Source organism: Bombus terrestris, chromosome 5 (genome assembly GCF_910591885.1).
Source record: "Bombus terrestris chromosome 5, iyBomTerr1.2, whole genome shotgun sequence".
In the NCBI taxonomy this organism is placed as follows: Eukaryota; Metazoa; Arthropoda; class Insecta; order Hymenoptera; family Apidae; genus Bombus; species Bombus terrestris.
In genome coordinates this window covers 6,401,730-6,418,621 of record NC_063273.1, presented here as the reverse complement: position 1 = coordinate 6,418,621, position 16,892 = coordinate 6,401,730, and the positions used below count along the sequence as shown (strand labels likewise).

At 44.0% G+C, this 16,892-nt stretch overlaps 1 protein-coding gene across 4 annotated transcripts in view; it reads left to right on the top strand.

Annotated features, from left to right (window-relative positions):
• The window catches only part of LOC100647259, a 164,546-nt gene that overhangs the window by 29,722 nt on the left and 117,932 nt on the right, over positions 1 to 16,892 (top strand). The gene's annotated exons all lie outside the window — the stretch shown is intronic.

Genomic DNA, 16,892 nt, shown 5'->3' with positions numbered 1-16,892 from the left:
CTGGAGCCGAAGTCGATGGAAGAAAGATTTGAAGATCCGTTGGACAAATGATATGGAATCGAATGATATACCTAACTGTACATACTCGTCTATCTATTGCCTCCAAAGAAACTGGCATTCACGTCGTGGTTCTTCAAAAATTTAACCATGAAATCTCCGTTTTATCATACGAAGTATTTCGTGCGTTACGTTCTAGTTTAGTGGAATCTAACGAATCTTGGGTCACGAACCTTGGAAATTGGGTTTTGGTCATCTATCCCAATCTATTTGAACGGATTGATGGATAGCTATGAAATTTGCGGGAAACGAAAAAGGGATTCTGCGTTGGCCTAATGCTACCATAAACCTTTTTCTTACTAAACCCCTGCTTTATTATTCTCCTGTCCTTCTTCGCTTTTTTTTTTTTTTTTTTTTATGTCACCAACATTTTAGCCAAAGTACGGCTCGACCTCGAAGAATAAAAGTTTTGTTTCTTCATCCATCGTGGCTGTTCCTTATCAGCTCCATTTTTACGATTTTTAAGTGTTCCCGTTGCAGCGCACTTTGCAGATAAGAACTGCAGATGTAAATAGAAAAAGGCCGTTGAAAGACAGTATTTTCGACTAATAATAAAAAGAAAAACAGACGAAATTTCGAAGGTTCTCGATTCTTTCCTTGAAGATTCTTGAGATCGGTGAATCTCGAAGGATCGGTGTTGGGGTGTCGTGATCACGCAAAGGGCTTTACACCAGTTGCATATCCGGCGAGTCGTCGTTGATCCGCGAAGCGCCGCATCGCGAACCAATTCGGAAATTGGAACGTGCTTGCTCGTAGAATTTACGAGCAAACATCCGGCGGCAGCTTAATAAAGCTTCCGCGGCAGTGGTTTCGACCAGACTTAATTAGCTCGTGGCTCGTGCTGCTTGAAACTCTGTCTCTACCATAGCTCTGTCTCTCTCTTTCTCTCGTCTTGGACTCTCCTGTTACGAAGCAACAACACTGGCAACTGACATGGTTTATGTCGACTTTCTGGCTTCCATCGAGTCACGTCGCGACTCCACTTTCCTCTAGCCTAATTGAAGACACCAAACGAGCACGGAATTTCCATCGAAATTGTATCTCAACTCGAGGGAACTTGCCGATCTTCTTGATCGAACGTACGTTAAAATCACCGACTCATAGAAATGCTTGGCTCGTTACATGCGTACGTGTATTTTTTTTGTCTCGATCAACAGCGTTTCCGGTTAATATCCGCGTTGTAGAATTTACTCACGACACTTTATAGGGTTGTTGGAAGCGACAGCTTCGAGTAAAATTAATTAGTTTCTGTAATTAGCCCAACCGCAAACACGAGTTCGTCGTTCGTGACCAAGCACAATTGAAACTAAGTGTTTTATTGCCATTCGTATCGGGCGAAATTACTTCGAGGTAGACCTCTCTATGAGCTTCCTTGACGAAAGCTTTACGAGGATTCCCATGGTGAATACATATTTAATTGGAGAAATTTTATAAAATAGTCGCGTGCTATCCGTAACGTGAAATTTTCTTCAGGCTGCACGTGTTGTATACGAACCGGCGGTATATTTCGAAGAATCTTCAGAATGCTGTATTTTTAGGTAAAAGAAAATTTCTTGATATCGAGGAGGGATGTAGGTGATACTAATAAATGTCAACGGAGCCGCAGCGTTCGATTTATTCGCCTCTAGGTAATTTCCTGCCGAAGATTATTTCGATACACTATCAATCAGTTGTCAGAAGCGTTCGCATCGATATCAAGAAAAAGCTGCTCTCATCCCCTGTGAAACTTAGGGTCCGGTAATCTTGATAGAGGATATCCAAGGAAGATTGAAGGAAAGCCGAGGGAACAGGATACGAGGCCTCTGAAAAATTCCTGTGTCGCTTAACGCGATCAAAATTGCCACAATGATGCGATATCGTTGTCCCAGAAATGGCTTGTCCAAATTATCAAACGTTTCATAGTTCATAGTATTTCCGTTTAAGGGGACATTTTACCTGAATTTCAGCGTGCAAATAAAACAACTGTTATATAGAATTCGCAGTTCAGAGAGGCACGCTATCGGGTATCTTGATTGTTCGATCGATTCGAACGATCGACAACACTTGATACACCTTTTCTGGACTACAATGCTTAACAGACTAACCTTCCAACATTTATCACTCCGTAATCATCCCAGCGATCGTTTCAAGTTAATAGTTTCTGTATTAACTAGGTAACGAACTCTCGATCTTCAGAATCTGGAAATTCTCTGTTCGTTGCAGTTTCCTGCTAACAAAATCGACAATAACCGTGCACGCACAATGCAACGCAATATACGGCTGGAATCGCTTGCCATTATTCCGAGAGTATTTTTTTAACGAGTGGAAGAACGCAAGACGCAAGATACAGTTGCGCGAACAACATTCTGCATGCATTGTCGATGATTATTTAACAATTTCACTGGCGGGAATATCATGACGCTCGTTGGGTCAACGGTAAATGCGTGTTTCTGTAGGGTGTGTGCGAATCATAAGCTCGTCACCGTAACGGCTAACATGCATTTCCATGATAATATTAACGTGGCGCTGCTATGAGAACGCAATACTCTAGCAGCTGTTCATCAGAAGCCTTTGCGAGACCTGATACGCCTCGTTTTGCTACATATTTCCATTAAATAACGATGATCGGCATACGGGATTGTCGGAAGGGCTCGGCGAAATCGAGCCGAGTTTACGTTTCATTTCGCCCTGTCCATGGAAATAGGTCACGTTGAAACGTTTGGAAATTGCTACGTAAAATTGGTTTGGTTTTGGGAGAACGTGCGTGAAAACGACCTTTTGAGATGCAACCGACTGCGTGTACGATGGAACGAAGATATTACAAAAATAATAAGCTCTCTTTCCAGCAAGGATGAAGAGTAATTACCAGATCCGAACTGTTTTCCATGAATTTGCCTATAAATATATATGGGCTCTAATAATATACGCTATAGTAATATACGTTTATAGCGATGAATTTTAGTATATTTCAATTCTATTTTCCTTTACTTAGAATTTTTTATCTTGTGAAAAATTACATTTTTCAGCTTAAAATTCGATTCTTCGTAATATCCTATAGAATTTGTTATATATCATTATGCTTCGATTAGAATCTTTTAAATATCTTTCGATTAGATGATTTTTCAGCTCGTATTTTTGGTACGTTTGCCCAATTTAAATGATCCGGCCAAACTATTCCGGACGTTTGCAGTACGGTCAAATAACAGGAGAAAAATCGTAGCGGGGATATCATTTGTCTGGCGGTGGTGCACCGGCGCAATATTCACGGTTTACGTGCAATTCCTGGTTTCGTCAGGCGTAGCGAACAGAGGAAAAAAGGGAAAAGAGGATTCGTACCGACGACGGTGAATTATCACGCTTATCTGTACCGCGTGTACTGGAATTTCTGGTAAAAGCCGGCCGCTCCTCGCATGCACGGAGATGCAGAGTTATGTGCCGGTGATAATACGCTCGCGTCACGTGCAACGGAAGTCGGAAGTTATTCCCTAACATTCGCTTGTTCCGCCGAGGCTGATTGCAAAAACTGGCAGATATACGCGACAGATATACGCGTCGTTGCTTCGAACAAAATAATTAGCACCTTCTCGTGCGCGTTAAGTAGTTAAGTTGCCACGTAAACAAGTGGTGTGAAACGTGCTTAATGCACGAACAAACGAGAAATACCAGGATTTTCATAACTTTGAACATTGTTCGAAAGTACGCACGTACATACGTCGGAAGGATTATTTAAATTTTCACTAAGATCTCCGATAATTTGTGGATATTTCCAATTATGCCACGTGTTAGATGCATTGCAGACGGTCACGCGTGTTGATCGCACGCATAGTGTACTTTAGTCTGAGTGCAAATCTACGGTCATAGCAGCGACAGGAGCGAAGCTAGTATGCCCCTGGGACTGGCAACAGCACCAACAGTAGCTGCATACCTCGTGACATTGTATCGTATATCATAGGCGAGCTGATGTGCAAGCCGGTGTATAGACTGGATCATTGCGTAGCTGTATTCACGCGTGCACGCACGGCATCGTGAAAGCGTCGAAATGACGTATGCGGATTTGTACGAGCACCGGTTGTCGGCTCGAAAGTGGTTGAATTATTTCCGGGCACGTGGCGCCAACGTTAAATCCCGTTAACATCGTCTCATACCCTCGCACCTCTTTCATCCTCTTCTGTCTTTCGATTCTCGACTCGTAGCCAGAACGTCACGACGCGGTCGAAATTTACATTTAGGACTTGGTCACGGACAAAGATGGAAGCGAAAGAAATCGAAACGTGTTCGAATTCGCGGCATCTATTCGTTTTCCCGACGACTGTCTCGTGGCGCTTTGTATTTTTAACAAACCGCGTTCGCGATTAATTGTGAAATACTCCCAAAAAATACAGCTGGAAAATTCTCATCGCGCTTAATTCCTCGGGAGATTATTTCCTGCGGTGCTGCGATAACAACGAATTATCGATGTTTTTATTTCGATCCGATCAGCTCGTAAGCGTTCTCTCTTTTGTACGGATTATAGGTTAGCGGAGTGAACGGCTGGAAATTTGCACAGGCGTTTCCGTGCTCGGGCTGGGCGGCGGTGTTACAAGCGTAAAAAGCCGATGTAACGTACGGACAAATATTTACGCCCGCGTCGAATAACGCCGACAGAATCTCCCTATTCGTTGATCCTCTGCCGTGCCTCGATTCCGATATTAAGCAAACATTTACAATTTCCGTACTATTTCCCACGACGGGACGCACCGATGTTTCGTACTTTCCAAACAGAAACATTACGCTCTCCCTTGCTGCATCCTATTAATCGTGTTTGGTCGTCGGCACAGGCCGCAAACATTTGCAAAAGGTATAGGAACGCGACGCGTTGTTCGCCACCGATCTCGTCACGAGGACAGACGTCGATCGTTTCGCTTGATCTCACGTTTTCGACGATTCGACGACGAGAGACGGTCTTCGTGAGAATTTCACCGTGTTCCAAGACGATGGACGGATAAATATTGAGCAGCTCCCTTGGGAAGCTGACGAGATGGCGTCTAGACAGATACAGTCACGATCGGACCGCGACGTTGAATCGACGGTAATAATACCACCTCCATTCTGATTCCCTTTCCTTGTTCCCTTCTGTGTTGCTAGGGGCAACAGTTTCATCAATTTTCCCAAGGAACCTCATTTCTATCATGAGAATAAATTCTATTCTAATAATTCTATTTATTTAGCATTCGTACTTACGTTTCTCAGTTCTGTTTTCTTCCCTTTCTTTTTCCCTGCTAATACCAATGGTTGTTATATATGTGGAAATTAATCATTATTATCGTAATATTCATTTACAAATTGCGCTTTTAATGTTGTTCGTATTGTATCCAATGCCGGTGTATTAATTAATTAGTTTGTTAATTTAAACTCTCTTTAATTGCGCATAGATTATATTTGAGAGCAAAATACTGACGTCGACGTTAAAAAATTGATTCGCCGCGGTATGATCCAACGTTATTTGATTTCATTAATCGAACGAAGAATAAAAGTAAGGCGTATGTTCTACGACGATGCTTTCGATGATTCAAGAAGCAGAATGGCGGAAGAAAACGATTCGTAAAGCGATCGTGGAGATGTTACGAGGGAAATGCTCGGGGGTGTCGTAAAGATGTTGTAGGAGCTGCACAGCGTTCGAGGGTGTCTAGAAGATGAAAGACAGAGGAAGTTGCACACTCGTTCGAACAGGCTTTATTTACTCTCCTCGTTATACGTTGACCGTTGATTTTCCTGTTCATGCAGCGTTGCTTTCGAGATTGCTTGCTATTTACACACTAGGAAGAATTCGCACTGTTTGTTAGCTCGGCTCTTCGTTATATCGAGAAGCATTAATGAAACCTTGTTAAAATTCTGGGAAAATTATCGCAATTCCTAATTACATTTAATCTGCTACATGCGAACTAACAAATTTTTAATTCCGTGTTTTATATAAAGAACGCGTGATTAATTAGTTTAAACAATAGTTTAGATTAGTCAGATTTCAAGCATAAGTACAATATAATAAACGAAGAAGCGTTTTCGCTAGATTTTTAAATGCGTTGCCGAATCGCGAATGGAAAATCCATCAGAGGAATATCGATAATTATGCGCATAAACTGTATCGCTAATTACGTACGTATTAAATGTCGTTATAATTATACACAAGCATGGGCTGCTGTTTATTATTTCGAAACGGTTCGTAGGATACGGACAATTACGCGAGTGAAATGTATTTCTCTTAATTAAAGCAGCGAGCTTCCATTATTATTTATACCATCGGAGACGGTCGTAATAATTTTACTTGGTCGTTATGCCATGTCCCTGCGAGTTCCCTGCTAGGGAAACGGGGCCACACTTTTTCTACCGGTTATGAAAGCGCCACCGATGACAGACGCTAGCGATTCTTTGTGAAAAATAGTGAACAGACGAAAACAAATTCCCCGACGTTCCTGAATTCAAAGAGAACCGTCTCCTTTCAGCTACTCCATTTCATTACGATAATGTAGTTTACGCGTTCCGTATCATTCGTCCGTAGTACAGCGCAAGGAAATTTACCGCCGGCGACATTAATATCGAAACTTGACTCAAGAATAACAGAGGGAACACCGGCTGTAGCTTTCAGCTCTGTGCACAGCTACGTATAACAGGAAGGAAGGATAACTTTTCCACAAAATTTGTCACGTGTGCTTCCGAATAAATCGTAGCTTCTTTGTAGGTGTCCGTTCCATTCGAGATCGCGATTTGTTCACCTCGCGGTTATTTTTGTTTTCACAGGACGCTCCAACTACGTTCGTAGTGTCTCCTCCATTAAATACCATCGTTTGCTCTCTTTATGCGACTCTCCTTTTCGTGCCATTAAACGTGTACAACGGTAGCGCAAAATTCCAGACGCACATTCCGCTTATCGAACCACGTAAAACGGCATGGAACGCGCGAAATCCTCTTTGTGTCCGTAATGCCCTTTTTTTCTCACCAGCTCGGCCACAATTTCACACCGTGACCGTCATTTTCAACGAAAACGCGCCACGGATTTCTATCTAAACTGCTGCGAACTCACTAGCTTAGCTTTTGTCCGAGCAGTTTTCGCTTCTGATATCAGACGCTGTTTGCGTCCGACGATCTTGAATCGTAAGGAAACTAGCTGGATGTTAGCGAGTTTGAGGTATCATATATCTCAGAAGAGATTCTAAACGAGAATAAAACAGACGTAGGCGAAACGAGTGAATTAAAAACTTCTCACGACTTCTTTGCATGCAGTGTCGCTTACACTTACTGTGTAGAATAAAGTAGAGTTCATTCTCAGCGTATGTATCAGGGAAATTTATCGCCTGCGCGCTACGCATTCTTGCAGAATATTCGGCTGTTTAAAGGAAAACGAGAGTTGGAAATTTGGAACAACGAACTTGGGATTCTGAAATAATACAAATAAACTAAAATAGCTGAAATAATACAAATTTCGAAGAAAATTCCTCTGAATGCCCCTGTGTGCATGCAACCAGTACGCGCATCGATGCGTTTAAGGCGCGGTTGTCTAGTTGCGCGGGGCAGCTTTCTCGATAACTTTCAGCTAGATCATCCAATTCGTAAATTAGCCATTACCTTCTTCGTTTATACATAATTTCAAGGAAGATAGTTTTACGAGAAAACTTACGAAATCTTCGTAAGATGGACAAGTTTTAATACAGTGATTCGGGTTTTAAAGTTCCTGTATCTTGTTTCATAGACGTGACGAGGATAATCGAAAATCGATCGGTCAACTTTCGATGGGCAACGGTGCCTGCACCATTTAGTTCTAAACGCATCCATCTTCGTTATCGAGTTTCTTGTTTTTTGTGCGTACACCGTGGTTCGAAACGAAAAACCTGGGAGTAGCACTCGGCTTCGAATATTACCATTTGCAAAAACTTCACTGCTCACTCGTGGCGCGCATTCTTTTACGAGGATCCATTACCTTTCATTACCGCGGTTTCTCTGCTTTCATCGACAAAGGACTCTCTGCCATTCGTAAAAAATCTCGCAACCATTGAAATACACGCTACGTAGCTTCTTTTTTTATAACTTTTGATCGTTTATTTTCCACCCATATGTATTAATCACCCACATACAGGATGGCACGTTTGAATTAAACCAATGACGAAATGTCTGAACCGTTTTAACGAATGGTAAACTTTCAATAAGTTGGAAAGTTTAGCCTAGTTAAAGCTAAGATTGCGAACAAGCTGGTTCTCCGAGGCGGTAGTTAACGTCATAAGTTTGCAGAAAATTGCTGATCGACCATTGGTGCTGGATTCGACGCGAAAGGGCTCGTCCGTGGGTCAGAAAATAAGGCTCCTCTCCATCGAGTTTTAAGAAAAATCGCAATTCAGATTAACTCGAAACGATCTATTTATCAATTTACCGCTCTTGATGTAAATAAGCGAGACAGGATACTTTGGTACACGTGTAGTTTCCAAAGAATTATCTGTGCTTAACCTGAAGAATAAACCAGAATACTAAATACTATATCTAAATCACTAAATCTAAATTATATTTATCGATACTTTCACGAAACGATACTGCCGAAAATCTGAACAGAATTTTCGTTCTCGTTTCATTTACCGTAAGAACGTGCTCGATCTCTGCGAATGACATCGTGATTTGCGCACAGCGTGCCTATTACTCAACGTATTATGGCGAAATTATGGAAATCGGGTATGAGATTGAATCTTTTGCGGGCAAACATATAGAAGGAAAACGGAAATTATTGGTTATCCCTGACGATAAAGCGATTCGTGGAATAACGATTCCACTTTGCTGGCGTGACAGCGCGAACGAGAGAAGGGAAGAAGGAAGGATAGAGATAGAAACACGATCACGAAAGAAACGATCTCCCGGTGTATTCGCCGGATGCTGTAGATTACGATCGGATGTCATGCCGACAAAAAACGGTTTACCTGCAGGTAAATAAAGAACAGGTGCATGTGGCGAGCTGCACAGGTAATTGTACGATGTATTTACGTAGGCATGCGCGTAAACGTTACGTCCTGTGCCCGTATAATTCACGTTGGACGATCCAGTATGCGGGATATTCCTTCCCATCCTCCACCTCCTCCTCCTCCTTCTTCTTTACTCTTATCTTTCTTTTTTCCCCCTTCTTCTCGCTATTTTCCTGTTGCCTCGTGTACCGCGTCCTTTCACCAGAAAGGAGGAAAGAGCTGCTCCTACTGGATCTCGCCGAGCGAACTGTTTTTCAGATGGGACGTTTTGTATTCATAGGGTGTGTCACGAGTTAGAGATAAGGGGATGGAGCAAGGTTATTTAGCGCGAACCGCTCTAAGTTATTTTCCTGCCAGGCTGTCGCAGAGCCACTCCTTCGACGATACATCGACCAGCAATTTAAACACGGATGAGTCTCGTGAAATTGAAAATTGTCAAGCTGGAACAATGCCACGCGTATCCATATGTATGTACCTATGTACAGGTCACAGAATCGAAAATATATTCGTATTAAATCGAGCAATCAGTTGATACGATCTGATACAGAAAAGCGGACGATCGCCTCTCTCGTCTCTTTACCATCGCTGACTTAAACTCCACGAGGTTATTAAGAAACAGAGTCACGCAACTATTTAAAGACCGGAATGGACTGGAACGACGAGGCAATAAGATCCTTCCTCTCGTTTCGACTTCTCGTTTCCACGTCGCTTGGAGAATTTCGCGCCAAACTAGTCACCACGTTTCATCCATTCGTTGTAGACTATCAGATGCTATTTTCTTTCTTTTTATTTTTCTTCCCTGTATTCGTGGGCCGCAATCGTGACTCTGATTTCCATTCTTGTTCTTCGTTTTCTCGATAAGGCACGTAGCACCGTTTCGATCGACAAGCGTGATTCATTACGCGCTTCTCATCAGGGAAACAATTCATCGTTTATTGCTACAGAAGTCAGATCGTCAGCCGTTCCGCGTGTAATATCAAGTATCGTATACTGTCGGCTGTAGCGTTCAGATTGATTACAACGATTATAGTATAATCACTGTCATTTGTCTTCGCGCAGTATGTAAACTCAACTTTCACTGGTTCGCCGATCGCGGAGAATGAGTAATGTTTATTTCGACGCGCTATCGTGTTGATTCTTAACGTTGATTCGCCTCTCGTGTTTCTTCGCGAATTATCCGATCGTTCGAGCTAAAACTACGAATCCCGTGCCATTGTCTATTGTCCTGTATGCATCGCGATTTTATTTACGCTGATTTATCGCTTGCAAAAAGAGACACAATTTCCCATTCATTGGCGATCGATCTATCCACCAGGACACGTGGAATTCAAAAACACGAGGAACAGTCGTATTTCAAACGAAATATGACAAATTCCATCGTGCAGGATCAGTTTCAAATTCCTAAAATACTACGACTTTGAGCGGCCTACGTCATGAATTTGAGAATGCCAGTTTAGCCTGAGTTGAATTGGATTGCGAAGTTGCAGATGTGACAATGTGACATGATGCACACGCCAACTTTCACGATGTACATGTAATCGGATTAATTCGCAACAGCGAGATCGCGGAATCTCCAAGCGAAAACGAAGCACAACACGATGTATTTCGCATCGTATCGAACAGTTCCTATTAACGCGCAGTGAAAATGCACGAACGTAGATGCATTCGATAATACCTTTCATCTGCTTCGAAAATGAGATTTCATTTTTTCAGGCATCGGATGATAATTACGTGTCCGAATAATGTGAAATTGACAAAGAACAGCACAGAAGATGGAGTTGATCAGTTTGGCATTTCAGAGGTTCGTATAACAAGAAATAATAACACGTTTGCAAATGGCGTGCATCAACCGTTTTTCATGCAGCAGCGGCCACGGTCGACAGATATCGCTATCGTCGTTAGCCAAAGTTCCAGCGAACTAATCTCGCGTTGCAACGCTATTTTCTGGTCGTTTAACGATGGCAGCAACGATATTAATCGTTCGATGAAGGACGGAGTTGTCGGGAACGAGCGTCTTTTTCAGCCCTTTAGTCGTCGTTAACACACACCGCTTTCGGCTATAAAACTGCCGCGTGTATTCACGCCAGTTTGTTGCTTTCTAAGAAACTCGACGCTGCGTACTTTAGAAACGGCATTAAAGAACAATAGAGAGGAACTTGCCACGGCTGTTTTCCATAATTCGTCGACAAAACGCGCGCGTGACTAAGACAACACATTTCATTAGGGTGAATTTCAAAAAGAAGAGACACATTCTGCGAATAGAAGAAAGGAGAGTAGGACAAATTCCTAACGAGAAACGATATCTGCCCTTTCAGCGTCGTTACCTGCTTCGAGCGCCATCAGTTAACACCGCCAGTGGCCCATTCAACACCCTCTTTGTATTCTTCGCTGGCGCACCTGCCTCCAATAAACGTGTTTTTAGTCTGAATTCAAATTTGTCCTTATCCAGTGGAATAGTCCTTAAATTAGTAGCGATACGTCTGTAAAAGGGCGCTGTCACACTTCCAAAGCAATAACTAGCTTCGTTAAACAAATTTGGCGAACGTAAAACCAGGAGCCGCGAGAAATTGCAATCTTCTGGAGACCATTCGACAGACTCGCTCACGAACCCCGAGTGTCATCGAACAGAAAGATACAAGATTACCAGAAAGAAACTGAACTGTATCGATTTACCGACATGTCGGTGACAGATAACAGCTAATAAGTTTGTCGACGACTTCCTTAGACTTTCGTAAGCTGACGATTGATCTTTCATATCTGTCATCATCCTCTAGCGAAGTTCGATTATTTGTGGAACGAGAGCGTCGCTCAGAGCATCGATTTCTCGATAGCAGTACTACGTATGCGCGTGTCTCGTATAAAATCGTTTCTTTCTCGCTTTTAAAATTCCACTCACCGACCGATCGAATTCAGATAAGAGAAACGCGAGCGCGACGCGGCCGACACGCGAAGTTCTCGATATCGGAGCGCTCAATTAAAGACAACCGCGGCTGCACGAAGCGGAGATGACACGATGATCGATGCGAGGATGCCTCGAACGAAGCGAGTCGTGGACCACCTGCCAGCTACAGCAACGGCATCGAGCCAGCGCAGGGATTGGATTGGATTCGGTGGGATCAAATCGAATGAACCGAAGTCAGAAATCGATAATTGAATTGCGGCCGGTCGTGCATCAAAACACGCCAACAGGCTCGTTCCGCCGGTGCCGCCGGCAGACCCATAGCTCATGCACGCCGCGAGTGCACTCGAGTCTCCATTAATATCGTCGCGTCTGACGCTGGCGGTCCGCGAGCCGTTTGTCCTTCGGTGCTTCGTCCTCTCCCCCAGGAAACTCCGCAAGTCTCGGCGTTGCCCGATCACGTTTTCCGTCTGCCGGTGGAAGGGAAATTGTTTCGGTCAGAAATTTCGTCGAGCCCGAAATCTTTTGTCGACGAATTACTTAGCTGCTCTTTGGACAGAAACGAATGGCTAGGAATTTCCAGGTCTCCTGTAGTTAAATAGCTTTCAAAGAACGTCCACCGAGTAGATATTACGCGCCGAGAAGGCAGCGATAAAGGGCGACCGACTGAAAGATGTTGGTTTCCTGTGTCGGAGAATCGACGATTCATCTGATGCCAGATGGCCGCGTAATCCGGACACAAGCGTCGTGCCATTGCTGGGAAATCACGCGCATCCGATTCGATGCATCAATGCGGTAGGATCGGGGTGAAACAACGTTCCCCTCGATGGACAACCGGACACGCGTGTCCAATCGCTGGAAAATATTTAATCGGGATATCCTGTTTGGCTACTTGTATCTTTGACAACAGTCAAGCTGAGAAATAGCAGCAGCAAAGTGGAGGTTTTAAGATTTTGGATTTAGCTAGGTGTTTCAATTCTTAGAAGTATCGTTCTATTAACTTTATCTCGATATATTTTCATCGCCTCAAAATATCTACAGAAACGTTTATAACGACGAATGTAGAACACTATAGTGTGACACGTTACTATTATTCCCTGTTCCCACGTTACTTCCTATAGAAAGTAATTTTTAAACAATCACAAGCAAGAAAAGCGGTACCAAACGGTAAAATCTAGCGGCTTATGTTTGTACTGAGTAACTTTGCTCTTCGATTTTGTTCGTTGCGAACAAAGATGAAATTGTCGTCTCTGATAGCAAAGCTAATAGGTTAAAAGACGTATGTATCTGTTGGCCTGTGTCAAAGGCGACGCAGCGTGTGGCCGCAGAAGAATCGTAAAAAGATGAAAGGAAGAACGCGACGAAGATTTCTCCGGCGGTGGTTCGGTACGCACCGGTTGCGGCGCGTCGTCTGGGGCCTTTCGGGGTTGTCTGGGACGCTTGCGTCGCGTCGCTTCCCTCGTACGCCGGCGTTGCTCCGGGCAACCGATGGGGATGAATCTACGCGACGCCCGGCGTCGAGTTTCCTCGTAGCGGGTGGGGCTGTTAGATTCAGTGCGCTCCACGACGCTGAACTGACCACGTACAACCCGCGACCCGGCGAACGCGTCACGCGACCTTCCAAGGCGCTCGTAGATCGCGATCCATCGTTCGATCCACCGAATCGTTTCTCTTCGGGAACGTAGCACGCGATCGCACCTCGACTCTTGTCTATACATTTCATCGACTCTTTCTCGATCGAACGATCCTCCTCGAACCGTAAAAAGTGTGTCGATAGATCCAAAAGAAGTAGAAAAAACAGGACAGGCCGTAAAATCGAGGTTCGTGAATTTTGGTCGCTCGCTCGATCTTGCTCGCTCAAACGACGACCGCACGATGACACCAACGTGATTATTGGCCATATTGGAATTCGATTCTGCTTGATTTTGTTCGTTGATAGTACAACGCAAGGGTTAAGGACAGTATCCGAATTGATATTTGCGCTCTAATCTAGAATCCGATAACCTGGTGTAATTAATCGATCGACGTGCATGGCGCAATGTTGCGGCGAAGCACGCGTGAAAAGAACACGATCGTCGACGAGCTAGCAATTATTTTTCCTTCTTTTTTCCCTCTTTTCCAGTCACGTTTGAACCCGTGTCAGAAGTGATTCTTTCCGTGTCACCGATTGAAAAGATTAATCGACGAAGCTGGAGCAAGTGGTGCGCGAGCAAGAGCCAGTGTTAAACTAATTGGAAAGAACGTAAGTTGGCCGCGACGCTGCTGTCTCTTGGCTCGCAGGTATCGTGTCCTCGCGATGAGAGGCTCGCATTGAAATTAAATTCATAATCTTGTAGGGTGAGAGTCGATCTTTTAAAGAGTCAGCCCGGGATTTGGGAATTGAACACAATTATCCAACGTCGAGTAGCTCGGGTAAAGCGAACTGAAAACAATGTCCAGCCTCCTAGGGTAAACAGAATTTGAAAAAGAATCTTGTTCCACTTGAAAAGTTTAAAGCGGTCTCGATGGTCGTTGATAGGGCAAGGTCGAACGATATCGAGACAGGAAGAAGGCGATACCGTTTCGATCGAGATTAATCGACGCTTGGGGAATTTTTGATTAATTAGTTGGCGATCGTACGGTCGAGCGAGGATGCGCGCGAACAGAAAATTGCATTAGCCGGCAAACGCGACATCGGCAGATCGATCGAAATTATCGGTACCGACGTGCGTGTCGTGTGAGAAGAATTGAACGAATCGTGATCGTGACAAGCGGCCAACAACCTGATGATAATTGATCGTGACAGTTCCAGAGTACGATAGTAATAAAGTTGTCGGATTGTGCGAACAGTGAACGAATCGCGAGTGACGTATCTTGTTGCCGTTTATTCTGTTTCTCGTCGAGAGATAGCGCGTCGAGGATCAAGGATCCACGAGGGGCTCGATCGTAAGTCAGGAGCAGTAGAAGTCGTTGCAGAGTTTTTCCCGTTACACGGTCAAGATTTACGAACGTATCGACGATGTTGCATTAAATCTTTCGAATCGACTAGACTCCCGATGCCTGTCTCCTCTGCTTTCCGCCGTTTCTCTTCCGTTCTTTCTCTCTGTATTTTATTTTCCCCCCTTTCTACCGTTCCCGCTTTCGAAGCCAGTTAAAAGTTGCCCGGCCGTGTTCGTGAAACTTTGAATTTGATTTATCCTTAGTGACGAGCCTGGGATAATCAGGCCATTCGTCCTGGGCTCGCGGCGGTAACGGTTTTCGCGCAGCCGAATATAAGTTGGTTCGTACAAGAGAAATCGCATTACAACCGAATTTCTAAGGAAATTCGTAATCACCGGATAATCGCGCCACGGATTTGTCCGAGTGCCATTAAATTAACTCGAAGCTCCTCCCACTGTGCTTTCGCTTAATAAGTGGCAATTTGATAACCTTCTAACGAAATGCAGTTATTTTAAAACCTACTTTATCCCGTGATACTTTGGCCCTGCTTTTTCCTTTTTCCCCCTTATCAACGAGTATTAAAGCAACAGAGCAGGAGAATGGAAGAGGAATTCATGGTGAAAGTCAAAGAAAATAAAACGATTTTCGAAATCTTCTTGGAAAAAGGATCGCCTTGAAACTAATGAAAATCCTCGCCTCGAAAGGAAAGAATGTTCCGTAATTACTTTTATTCGACGTTCGCCCCCAGCCTTTCTTCCCCTCCTCCCTCTTTTTCCCCTTTCCTTTCTTGATGTAGGTGACACCGGAGCAAAGGCACGAAAGTTGCCAGCCATAAATTAAATCTGCTCGTAACGATTCACTCCTGACCAAAGAACCAGGTGTGTTCATCGCTGAGGCTACTCGAGAACTTGTTAAATCTTCGCACTCAACGGAACCGGAAGTTTCTCTCGTTCGAAGATATACGGATCACGCAGCACCCAGGCTGTATCCATCACGCGAGATCGGGTCAACAATCTCGTTTCGTATCCTTTCGTACTTTGTTCGCGACTTTGATTTATTCCTCGACGAGATCTGCTTCTCTCTCGAGTCACCGACCGACTCGTTCCTTATTAAATCTGTCAGTCTCGGTGGAAAGTTGCACGGTTGTTCGAACAGCGGTGTAACGAAGCTTGGAAATTTCTCGGAGAGCAAGTATTATGAAAACCGCAAAATATCGACTAGATCGTGCAAATATTCCGTTCACGAATTTCAATATCACGGATACCCCGTGGGTATCTTATGTGATCGGTTCCTTCGGTGATCCAGCCCGGGTTGCCAAAAATGTAATTGGAATTTCACGTTCGACAGATATTACAAAGATTCCAAGAGCGGAGGTATTCGCGCGAGTGCGGAGCTTCGACTTCGTAAAGAGATAGTAAAGAAGGGGTTGCGAGAGAAACGAGGAAATTGGAAAATCGAGGCAGGCATGGTAAAATTTGATTAAAAGGTCAAGTAACGAGTTAATTGCATACGATTAACCGCGCGTTAAACTGGCCACGGTGAATGGCCCTCGCAGACGATACGCCGACAGAGGCAGAGAGGAGCTTACCGAAAGCACCCCATTGTTTTCCTAGCGCCATTGTCTTCCGACCGGTTTGCCCGGATCCTTGCCCTGCACATCGATCCTCGCGCGATCAACTCCGCTTTTCGACCTTTTCAACTTTCGCGGCTTTCCAGATTCCGCTCGGAACTTTCTTCGAAACTTCGAATTGAACTGCCTGTCTTTGCCCGGTTAACACGGCGTATCGACTCTCTGTTCGCATCTTTCCACCAGAAATGGATCGATTCCATTCGAAAAGTTGATTGCTTTCCACTACCACCTTTACAAACTTCGTACGTTTCTACGTTTATTTTCAACGTTTAAACGTCATGTTCGTGTTTTGTACAATTTCTCCATCTTTCTCGAGTACAAGGAGAAATCGTAGGGTGTGATCGATCATAGTCGTTGAGAGTGCAGAAAGCTACAATTGAACTCGATCGTGGAATAAAGCGAAATTCTCGGAATTCCTTGTTTCATCTTCGTT